Source organism: Budorcas taxicolor, chromosome 14 (genome assembly GCF_023091745.1).
Source record: "Budorcas taxicolor isolate Tak-1 chromosome 14, Takin1.1, whole genome shotgun sequence".
Classification (NCBI taxonomy): domain Eukaryota; kingdom Metazoa; phylum Chordata; class Mammalia; order Artiodactyla; family Bovidae; genus Budorcas; species Budorcas taxicolor.
Window position 1 is genome coordinate 41357214 of NC_068923.1, and position 11062 is coordinate 41368275.

The following is an 11062-nucleotide window of genomic DNA, read 5'->3' on the forward strand; positions in this document are numbered from 1 at the left end:
ATATGATATCACTTATATGTAGAACCTAAAAAAAATGATACAAGAGGATCACTCTGGCTCCTTGGTTAAGGAAGAGACTCTTGGAGGAGCAACAGTAGGAACAGGTGGTGCATAAGGAGACTGTTGCAGTACTCCTGGTGAGGGATGGGGTGACTTTGACCACAGAAGGGGCGGCAAGAGTGGTGAGAAGTGACTGGATACTGTGGGTACCAGTCAGATGAATTAGTTTTTAGAGGTCTTTTCAGTGGAGGCATCAAACTCTCACCCTGGGATTTTTTTCATCATTACATTTTTTTTTGTTTGTTTTTGCTGATAATATGTGGTTGAAATAGAAAAGTTTAATGCTCAATGATGACATCCACCTGAATTTCCCTTTTACTTGGCTATTTGTTCACCTCTCTAAGGACTGGGCGTCTATGCCCACATTCAGAGTTACTTTCAATATTATCTGACTTAGGAGTAGGTTACAATCTCTGAGCACCTGTTTCCTCATTTGCAAAATGTGGGGTAGCAATAATAGTCATGTATGCAACAGGCTGGATTCGCTGATTAAATGAGATGTGTATCACCGCTCAGTCTAGCGACTTTGCAGGTACCCAGCAAATGTCAATTCCCTCCCCACGTTTGTGCCTTTGTACACTGACTTCTTTTATCATAATTAGGAGGTAAAAGACTTCAGTTTACATCTTGGAAAATTAAGGTAACAAGAACTCGATTGCAAGTCAAAATCCATGTCTTTGGAACTAGTTGAAGATTTAGGATTTTTTTTGCAATTAAAGAAGGCTTCCACAAAATAATTCACCTACAGTCTTCACAAACTTAAGGTCATGAAAGAGGAGCCTGGTGTGTTACAGTCCATAGGGTCACAAAGGTTCGGACACGACCGAAGCAACTTAGCACTCACACGTGCAAGGCAAAGACTGAGGAAGAGACTAAAGGATACTCAGAAGACATTAATGATGGTGTGTCCCATGTGATTCTGGATTAGATCCCAGGCCCCATTTTTTTTTTTTTTCATTTGCTGTAACAAAGGATAGCAGGCCAATTGGCAACATTCTAACAAAGTCTGTTGGTGTGACAATTACACAGTATTATTTAAGAAAATTGTTCTGTTTTTAGAAAATATATATTAAAGTATTGGGCTAGCCAAAAAGTTTGTTCAGGTTTTCCCATAAGATGTTATGGACATTTTGACCAACTCAGTATTGATGGACGATAACCCACCAGGCTCCTCTGTCCATGGGGATTCTCCAGGCAAGAATATGAAGTGGGTTGCCATGCCCTGCTCCAGGGAATCTTCCCAACCCAGGGATTAAACCCGCATCTCTTAAGTCTCCAGGATTGGCAGGCAGGTTCTTTACCACTACCTCCATGTGGGAAGTCCATATTTAGGGATCAGAGGCAACACACCTGCAATTTAACCTCATGTAGTTAGAAAAGTATATGTGTGTGTGCATGTACACACCTACTTGAACACACACATACACAAAGCAGAGAAAGAGAGAGAGTGAAAATACAAATGTGTAAAATGTTAACAAGTGGGCCATCTGTGTGAAGGATATACAGGAATTCTTTGTATAATAGTTAAAGTTTTCATATAAGACAGAATATTTCAAAACAAAAACTTTGTAAAACAGAAATTTTCTATTACAAAAGGAAAGTAAATGACTATAATGTCATAACAATACAGGAACTCCTACAGAGGGAAAAAAAAAATCAAAATTAACAGCCAGACTTTGGAAGGGAAACATGTTAAAATGACCCAGGGCAGAGATCTGGCAAGGTTCACAGACTTTTCAAGGCCTTAATGAGAAGTGATGAGACCTGAGCTGTAATATCTTGACACATGGTCACTCGCACAGCCTCAGTTCTTTCTTTAAACTACAGTTCAACACAAGGGCATCATTTGTGTGGCTTCCAGGAGGCCCTACAGGCACTATACAGTTTGTCAGACCCTTCTGTTTGAAAGACCCTTACCTTTGAAAGAAAAGGTAAAAGCTTATTTGTAGAACCAGAGCAACAAGAATCCACACACATCTGATCGTACCTGTAAATAGCTGGTTTGAGAAAATGCCATCCAGAAAATTACAGGCTGTTACCACTCTATCAAGGTTTTATTTCTGTAAGGGCTTCTCAGGTGGCATTAGTGGTAAAGAACCTGCCTACGAATGCAGGAGATATAAGAGATATGGGTTCGACCCCTGGCTCGGCAAGATCCCCTGGAGGAGGGCATGGCAACCCACTCCAGTATTCTCACCTAGAAAATCTCATGGACAGAGGAACCTGGCAGGCTACAGTCCATATGGTTGCAAAGAGTAGGACATGACTTAAGTGACTTAACACACACATACACACACACACATACGCAGATGTCTGTAAACTTTAACCATGCTACTACTTTAATTACACCATTTAAATATCCAATTGATTCAGCCCTCATTTATTTAACATGCACATTCAACTCTATTTCTAGGAAAGAATCCACATATTGAATGTGGAAAATGCATATATACATATATGTATAAAAAGAAAAGGTAAATTAATAACACTGCTAGCATAATATAATTATAGATATTTATACATATATTTAAATAAAATGCAATAAGCCCTCAAGAATCAGTTAAAATTTTACTAGAGTTTATAAATGGCTCAGTGAAAAGAACAGGTACAAAATTCACAGACAAATGTGAGTGGACTGCCAGTATGCCAAGTACCTATTACTCTTTCCAAAAAAATTTTTTTTAAATGCTGTTAAAAATTTCTAATACATCCAGGAATTCCCTGGTGGTGCAGCAGATGAGAATTCGCCTGCCAATGTGTGGAACATGGGTTCGATTCATGGGGTCTGGGAAGATTCCACATTCTGGGGACAACTAAGCCCATGAACTGCAACTACTGTAGCCCTGAGCCCCTGGAGCCTGTGCTCTCCAACAAGAGAAGCTGCCGCAATGAGAAGCCCATGCGCGGCAGTGAAGAGTAGCTCCTACTCACGACAGCTAGAGATGGCCCACGTGCAGCAGGGAAGACCCAGAGGAGCCAAAAATAAACACATAATTTTCAAAAAATAAAATAAAAAAGTTTAAATACATCCTATTCTGATGAGTTTAAGAGATGTATGTTTAAAACTTTGCATTTAAGAAAGTAGATAAATAGACTCCACTGAGTAATAGTAATAGACAAGGAAACACCTAAGAAAATTCCTCATAAAATGAAACTACTTAACTAAATTAAGAGAAATGAAAGATGCAGTGTATACTGCTTTATGAAAAAAAGCTAAATGCTCTAAATCTAAGTTTATTCCAATCCTCAAACTCATTTACTATAAAAAAGGAAAGTACATCAAAACAAATTATTAAAAAAACAATTAAAACAATTAAAAGATTAGCCATACATTAAAGTATATTACTAAATATATTCAGTTCAGTTCAGTTAAGTCACTCAGTCGTGTCCGACTCTTTGCGACCCCATGAATTGCAGCAAGCCAGGCCTCCCTGTCCCTCACCAACTCCCGGAGTTCACTCAGACTCACGTCCATCGAGTCGGTAATGCCATCAAGCCATCTCATCCTCGGTCGTCACCTTCTCCTCCTGCCCCCAATCCCTCCCAGCATCAGAGTCTTTTCCAATGAGTCAACTCTTCGCCAGAGTATTGGAGTTTCAGCTTCAGCATCAGTCCTTCTAATGAACACCCAGGACTGATCTCCCTTAAGATGGACTGGTTGGATCTCCTTGCAGTCCAAGGGACTCTCAAGAGTCTTCTCCAACACCACAGTTCAAAAGCATCAATTCTTCAGCGCTCAGCCTTCTTCACAGTCCAACTCTCACATCCATACATGACCACAGGAAAAACCATAGCCTTGACTAGACGGACCTTTGTTGGCCAAGTAATGTCTCTGCTTTTGAATATGCTATCTAGGTTGGTCATAACTTTTCTTCCAAGGAGTAAGCGTCTTTTAATTTCATGGCTGCAGTCACCATCTGCAGTGATTTTGGAGCCCAAGAAAATAAAGTCTGACAATGTTTCCACTGTTTCCCCATCTATTTCCCATGAAGTGATGGGACCGGATGCCATGATCTTCATTTTCTGAATGTTGAGCTTTAAGCCAACTTTTTTACTCTCTTCTTTCACTTTCATCAAGAGGCTTTTTAGTTCCTCTTCACTTATATTACTAAATTAGTAATATAATATTAGCAATATATATATTAGTACTATTGCCATAATAAGCATAGGGAGACTTGCATCAACCTGGTGCTCTGTGACAACCTAGAGGGCTGAGATGGGAGAAAGGCTCAAGAGGCAGGGGATATATATATATATACATATATATATAATTATGACTGATTCATGTTGATGTACAGCAGAAACCACAACACTGTAAAGCAATTATCCTCCAATTTAAAAAAGGAAAAAGGAAAAAAAAAGAATAAGCTGAAATCAAGGAAACAAAATAGCACAAAATAGCATTTACAATAATTTAATATATTATAGACAGCCTTGTAAATAAGTAGGGGAAAAATGATTATTTGATAAAGATGCTAAAAAAAAAAAAAACCCTGCAAACATGGAATAAAAATTAGGTGCTAACTCCACACCACACTCTACTTTGGGAGTCATGCACCGACTGCTATATTTAAAATGGATAACCAACAAAGACCTATTGTATAGCACATGGAACTCTGCTCAATGTTATAAGCCAGCCTGGATGAGAGGAGTGTTTGGGGGAGAATGGAAACATGTATATATATGGCTGAGTCCCTCTGCTGTTCACCTGAAACTACCACAACTTTGTTAATTGGCTATACCCCAATACAAAATGTTTTTGGTGTGTTAAAGAAAAAAAAAAAAAACATGTAGGAAAGGCTGAGACACATTCCTACAATAACCCCAAATGCTACACAGCACCATATAATTGGAAAGGAGCCCCTAACTCCCACCTTTCACAGATGCAAATTTGAATTAAGCCCCTCTGCATGAATTCAGCACGTCATTGGTTTGCTCCAGAAGTACCTGGGCCTCAGGCAGGGCACCTGGGTGTTAACTCACTACCTGCCCCAACCAAATGACCCATAGAATCCTGTTGTTGTTCAGTCGCTCAGTGCTGTCTGACTCTGCAACCCCGTGGACTACAGCAAGCCAGGCTTCCCTGTGTTTCACTATCTCCCAGTGTTAGCTCAAACTCATGTCCACTGAGTCAGTGATGCCATCCAACCATCTCATCCTCTGACACCCCCTTCTCCTTTTGCCTTCAATCTTTCCCATCATTAGGGTCTTTTCCAGTAAGTCAGCTCTTTGCATCAGGAAGCCAAATAAAATTTACTACCCTAAAACACTGAATGCTCACATAACCTGTTAAACATCAGGTTAGCCGGTTCTCTCCTGACCTCTAGTGTTCCTGATTCATTACTGCAAAATATTTTGATTAATTTTAAGCTATGAGAATGAAAATGTTACATGGAATTTTAGAAGAAAATTTGAAAAGCACAAGCTAAATAATTAGCAAATTTCTGTTTCTAAGGACTGAAAAATCTTTCTCTTATCGACTTAGAAGATATTCACAACCTAGAAGCTGAGAGTTACATTTTATGTGGCAGGAATTTTTAGGACTTCAAGCCCAGGAGGCAGCATCTCAAGTAACCCTGAGAGAACCAAGGTCAAGGAGGCGGAGAGCCAGGTTATATGGAAGTTTTGCGACACAGGACAGGTAGTCTGAATGTCAGAAGATGATTGTTAATTAAAGAAAACCAGATATCTCTGAAAGAAGTAATTTAGTGCTTTTCTGTATACGGGAAGATGCAAGAATCTGGGTTCACTGAAATCATTCCTCTGATACGCACCTCAGCTATCTGGGGCCAGTGTCCTGTGTTTTTACATCCTGACTTTCCTCAGGGCTCACCGAGGAAGTGGCAGCAGTCTGATGGCTGCTCAGTTCAGTTCAGTCGCTCAGTCGTGTCCGACTCTTTGTGGCCACATGGACTGCAGCACGCCAGGCCTCCCTGGCCATCACCGACTCCCAGAGTTTACTCAAACTCATGTCCATTGAGTCGGTGATGCCATCCAGCCATATCATCCTCTGTCATCCCCTTCTCCTCCCACCTTCAATCTTTCCCAGCATCAGGGTCTTTTCCAAGGAGTCAGTTCTTCGCATCAGGTGGCCAAAGGATTGGAGTTTCAGCTTCAACATCATTCCTTCCAATGAACATTCAGGACTGATCTCCTTTAGGATGGACTGGTTGGATCTCCTTGCAGTCCAAGGGACTCTCAAGAGTCTTCTCCAACACCACAGTTCAAAAGCATCAATTCCTCGGCGCTCAGCTTTCTTTATATTCCAACTCTCACATCCATACATGATCACTGGAAAAACCATAGCTTTGACTGATGGCTGCTAGAGGGCAGGTATTCTTTATTTCCTCCCTGAGCTCCCTCAGGACTCACTGGCTCACCAGCAGTGGTGGCTGCAATTGCTGATGACCGTGACATCCTTTGTTTACTGACATGGCAGCAAATATTCCATTTCTCACTTGGGAACTGATTAGAAGTGCAGATCCTCAAGCTCAACGCTGGACCTACTGAGTCAGAATCTTAACTGAATCACTATAACAAGACCCCTAAGTGACTCCAGTGCACACAAGTTTGAAAAGCCCTGCTGGACACCAGGAACTGTGAAAGTGTTCGTCGCTCAGTCATGTCCAACTCTTTGCGACCCCATGGACTAGATAGCCTGCCAGGCTCCTCTGTCCATAGCATGTTCCAGGCTAGAATACTGGAGTGGGTTGCCACAGAGTGGAAGCAAATGAGTTTCAACTGACAAACCACCTCTAGGAATAAGAGAAGCTGACTTGTTATGAGTCCAAGCCCACTCTGCTCACTGCATGAGAAGCCAGTAACTCCCCAACAAGCGGTTGAGACAAGGAAGGGACTTTATTGGGAGCCAGCTGACCCAGAAGATAGCAGGCTAGTGCCTCAAAATAACCATCTTGTCTGGGCCTGGACGGAGAAGGCAATGGCACCCCACTCCAGTACTCCTGCCTGGAAAATCCCATGGACAGAGGAGCCTGGAAGGCTGCAGTTCATGGGGTCGCTGAGGGTTGGACACGATTGAGTGACTTCACTTTCACTTTTCACTTTCATGCATGGGAGAAGGAAATGGCAACCCACTCCAATGTTCTTGCCTGGAGAATCCCAGGGACAGGGGAGCCTGGTAGGCTGCCGTCTGTGGGGTCGCACAGAGTCGAACACGACTGAAGTGACTTAGCAGCAGCACCAGCGGCAGCTGGGCCTGGATGCCAGGTTCTTTTATGGATCAGAGATGGTAGGAGGTGAGGAAACAAAGTAAAAAGACTGTTCAATCCTTGCAAATGTCCCCTAGAACTGCAAACCTGACTGGGGGGATGTGTTAGTTTCACTTCCTCACAGTGCTTCACAGGTGGGTGGAGCAGGTTATCTCCCTGAGGCAGGATATTCTGTATGTTTATAAAAATTGACAACCACTCCAGTATTCTTGCCTGGAGAATCTCATGGACAGAGGAGCCTGGCGGGCTACAGTCCATGGAGTCACAAAGATTCCAACATGACTGAGTGACCAAGACTTTCTTTCATAACAAAAGCGGCAAGATGAGGGTTAAAGTCACAGAAGCAGATCCAGCATGAATTCAAAATTAACCTTTCCCGGTTACAGCCTTGAACAGGCTCAAGGCAAGAGTCCTGGGACACTGAGGGCTGCCTTCTTCGACCACGGTGAGGAGTACGGCATCCCCACTTTTGCTCAGAAACAAACCTTCTAAGGCCTCTTACTTAACCCTCTTAGCCACAGCTGGCCCTGGGCCCGTGGTGAACCAGGGGGTATCGCCCTCAGGTGAGTGAAGCCCCTGCTCAGACCTGGCTCCTCAGTGGTCCCCAGACCAAGCAGTACATTCCTCCAAGCTGTCTAAGCCCCTTTCCAGTAAGTACCTTCCTCCAAGCTAAGCCCCTTTCCAGTGCCTGAGACCCATCGGGGGCAGAAGTGCTTTCTGGGTGAAGCATCCCATACCCGGAGCTGGTCAAATGTGGGCCCCGGTCCCAGGACACACACACCTCAGTGTTTCATAAGGGGAGGAGTCAGCCAGGGCAGGGCCATGCCTGCAGGCCACTCTGAGCCTTTTGGGAGCTCCACGGTCCCTGCCTCCCACTTTTCCCCTTCAAGGTGCCTCCCTACACCTCCCTATTCCCGGCTCAACCACAGGGCCCCTGCTCTGGGAGCCATGATGACGGGATGGCATCAGGAGGGCTGCCTGGCAAGTACAGTAGCTTTTTCTCTCAGAGGATTTTAAGAAATTTGCAAGCAGAATGGTGATGTCAAAATGCTTTTTTTTTTTTTGCAGCACCACACAGCATGTGATATCTTAAGTTTCCCTACCTGGGTTTGAAACCAGGCCCCCTGCACTGGACACACAGAGCCTTAACCCCTGGACCACCAGGAGTGTCCCTTGACCTGCTGATTCCCAGTGACTCTCATGATGGGCACAGGGCAAGTTCAGAGACCCGGTTGCTGGAGACTCGCCAGCCCCTGGGCTGGAACCACCAAGTGCGCCGAGCACTGGCTCTTCCTTCTCCAGCTACAGCGTCACCTACTGTTTATAGAACCCAAAAGTGGCAGGGTGGCAACACCCATCTGCTGGTCTCCACGCCTCCGGCTGCTGGCACCCCTTCCCCAGGTTCCCTGGGTGTCAGTTCTCCAGCAGTGGCCACCCGTCTCCTCCCAGGGCTTCCTGACTGATGTTCATGAACATCAGGAGGCCCTTCTCAGCCACGGCCTCTCCTGGCTCCACTAACGAAGCAATGTCAGGCTGCCCCAGGTCAGTCTCCAGCCACGCTGACATGGAACACACAGCTTTCCTGAAAAGAACTTCTCTCCTCATTTGCCCTTAGGCCTCTTGCTGAGCACCCTGGTGGTGGTATGGGGAAGGCAGGAGGGCTGTCAACTTTGCAAGAGATTCTGCTCTTGGAATAAAGTTGCTTGCAGCATAAAGATAACACTGTTGGGGGAAATGGAAAATGTAATGAGTCAAGAAAAAAATCAGCAGTCCACCTCTTCCTGCATTTGTGGCCACCATCACCGTGAGAACTATGGCAAGCAATAATAAGCCAGTGTTCATGGGCAGGAAGATGGCTAGTACAGCACCATGAGTTACAGTGCCATCTGGATTCAGTGTTACTAGGGAACTTTGGAAATGAGCAGATCTATAATTCAACAGATGGGCTGGAAGAGCCCAGGGAGGGTGAATAATAATGTCGCTGCTACTGCTGCTAAGTCACTCAGTCGTGTTAGACTCTTTGTGACTGTAGCCTGGCCAGGCTTCTTGGTCCACGGGATTCTCCAGCAAGATTACTGTGTCACTATCTTTTCCAATTGATAAAAAGATGTAAAGTTAGTCAGAAACGGCACATTTGAGAAAACAACACTCAATCTTCATGCTCATGGACAAAATCGCCCATACTTCTGTTAAGGTCTTCTCAACTGATTAAATGGATTAACCTCTAATTTCTATGTTCTGTGTGGCCTTACTGCCCAAAGCTTATGGTTTGATCCAGTATCTTCAGATTATTGCTCCCATCTTTCTGCACATCAAATCATTCCTCATCTTCCCCAGCATCTTGCCCAATCACCCAGCTTCCCATGCTCCCCTCTCCAGCAGTATCTCCAGAACAAGGAGAGCAGATACTTACCTGCTGCCAGAAACAGCTCAAAAAAAAAAAATTCTCTAACTGCTTGGTTGCCCTCGAGGTATTTCTAAACTTCAAGTGTTTTTGAGGGTATATGGGATGGTAAGGGGTGAAGAAGGAAGCACAGACTAAGAAATAGATAAAAATATACCCGAGCAAATATATGACAGCATTTGAATCATTTTCCATGGAAAAAAAGATACATTCACGAATAGTCACAAACATTTTTTGAGGAACTACTATGGTGAACACTGGGAGATAAAAGTTCAAAACACAGACTCTGCCTCAATTATGGATTTGAAATAGCAGAAACAGAAATATACGTCTGTGCTACACACACACACACACACACACAGGATTATTCAGCCATAAAAAAGAGCGGAATCTTGCCATCTGTGACAACACAGATGGACCTGGAGGGTTATTACACTAAGTGAGATAAGTTAGACAAAGACAGACAAATGCTGTATGAGTTCAGTTATATTTGGGATTAAAAAAATAAAGCAAATGAATAAACATGCCTAAACAGGAAGAGTTACAGAGGATGAACAGGTGGTCACCAGAGGGGAGAAAGACAGAGGGCTGAGCAAAGTAGGCGAAAAAGATTAAGAGACAAAGACTTCCAGTTACAAAATAAGTAAGCCAGGGGGATGTAACGTACACACAGAAAATATAGCCAATAATATTGTAACAACATTCTATGGAGATGATAACTAGACTGTGGCAAACATTTTGTAACATGTAAAAATATCAAATCAATATGTTGCACACCTAAAGCTCATATAATGTTGTTTGTTAACTATACCTCTGCTGGGGGCCAACGTGAGGAATCCCACCTGTGACAAGGTCATGCGGAAGGAAGCCTGACAAAACGCAAGGATGTGATCAGACTTCAGGGGTTCCCCCTGGAATTTCCTGAGCATCCACCCCCCCCAAAAAAATAAGAATCTGCCTGCTTTTCCACTCTTCTGATATTCTCTGGAAAAAGTCAAATCAGGGCTTTAGTCTTCTACATTTGAAAGGGATGTTTCAGTTAAACCCGATAGCTCTCTAGCTTGCCTAACAGGTTCCCCGGACCTCTTACAGCTTGTGAATTGCTTACAGCCCCCCAACCCAACCGCGAGAGGCACAAAGCTTAAAAGCATCTGAAAGATACAGAGCCTTTTCTAAAGAGCTAAAAATCATATTGGTGACAGGATTTCACTGTTGACTCAATGATTACTGCCAGGCCTCCATATTCTTTATCTTTTAGGCACCTGGGAGGATGTTAATCAATGTAAATGGGATATGGAAAAAGATTTATAATAGTTTTGATGCTAGCAACACTAGACTTTTGAGTTAATTACTTTTCTTTTGTTGTAAA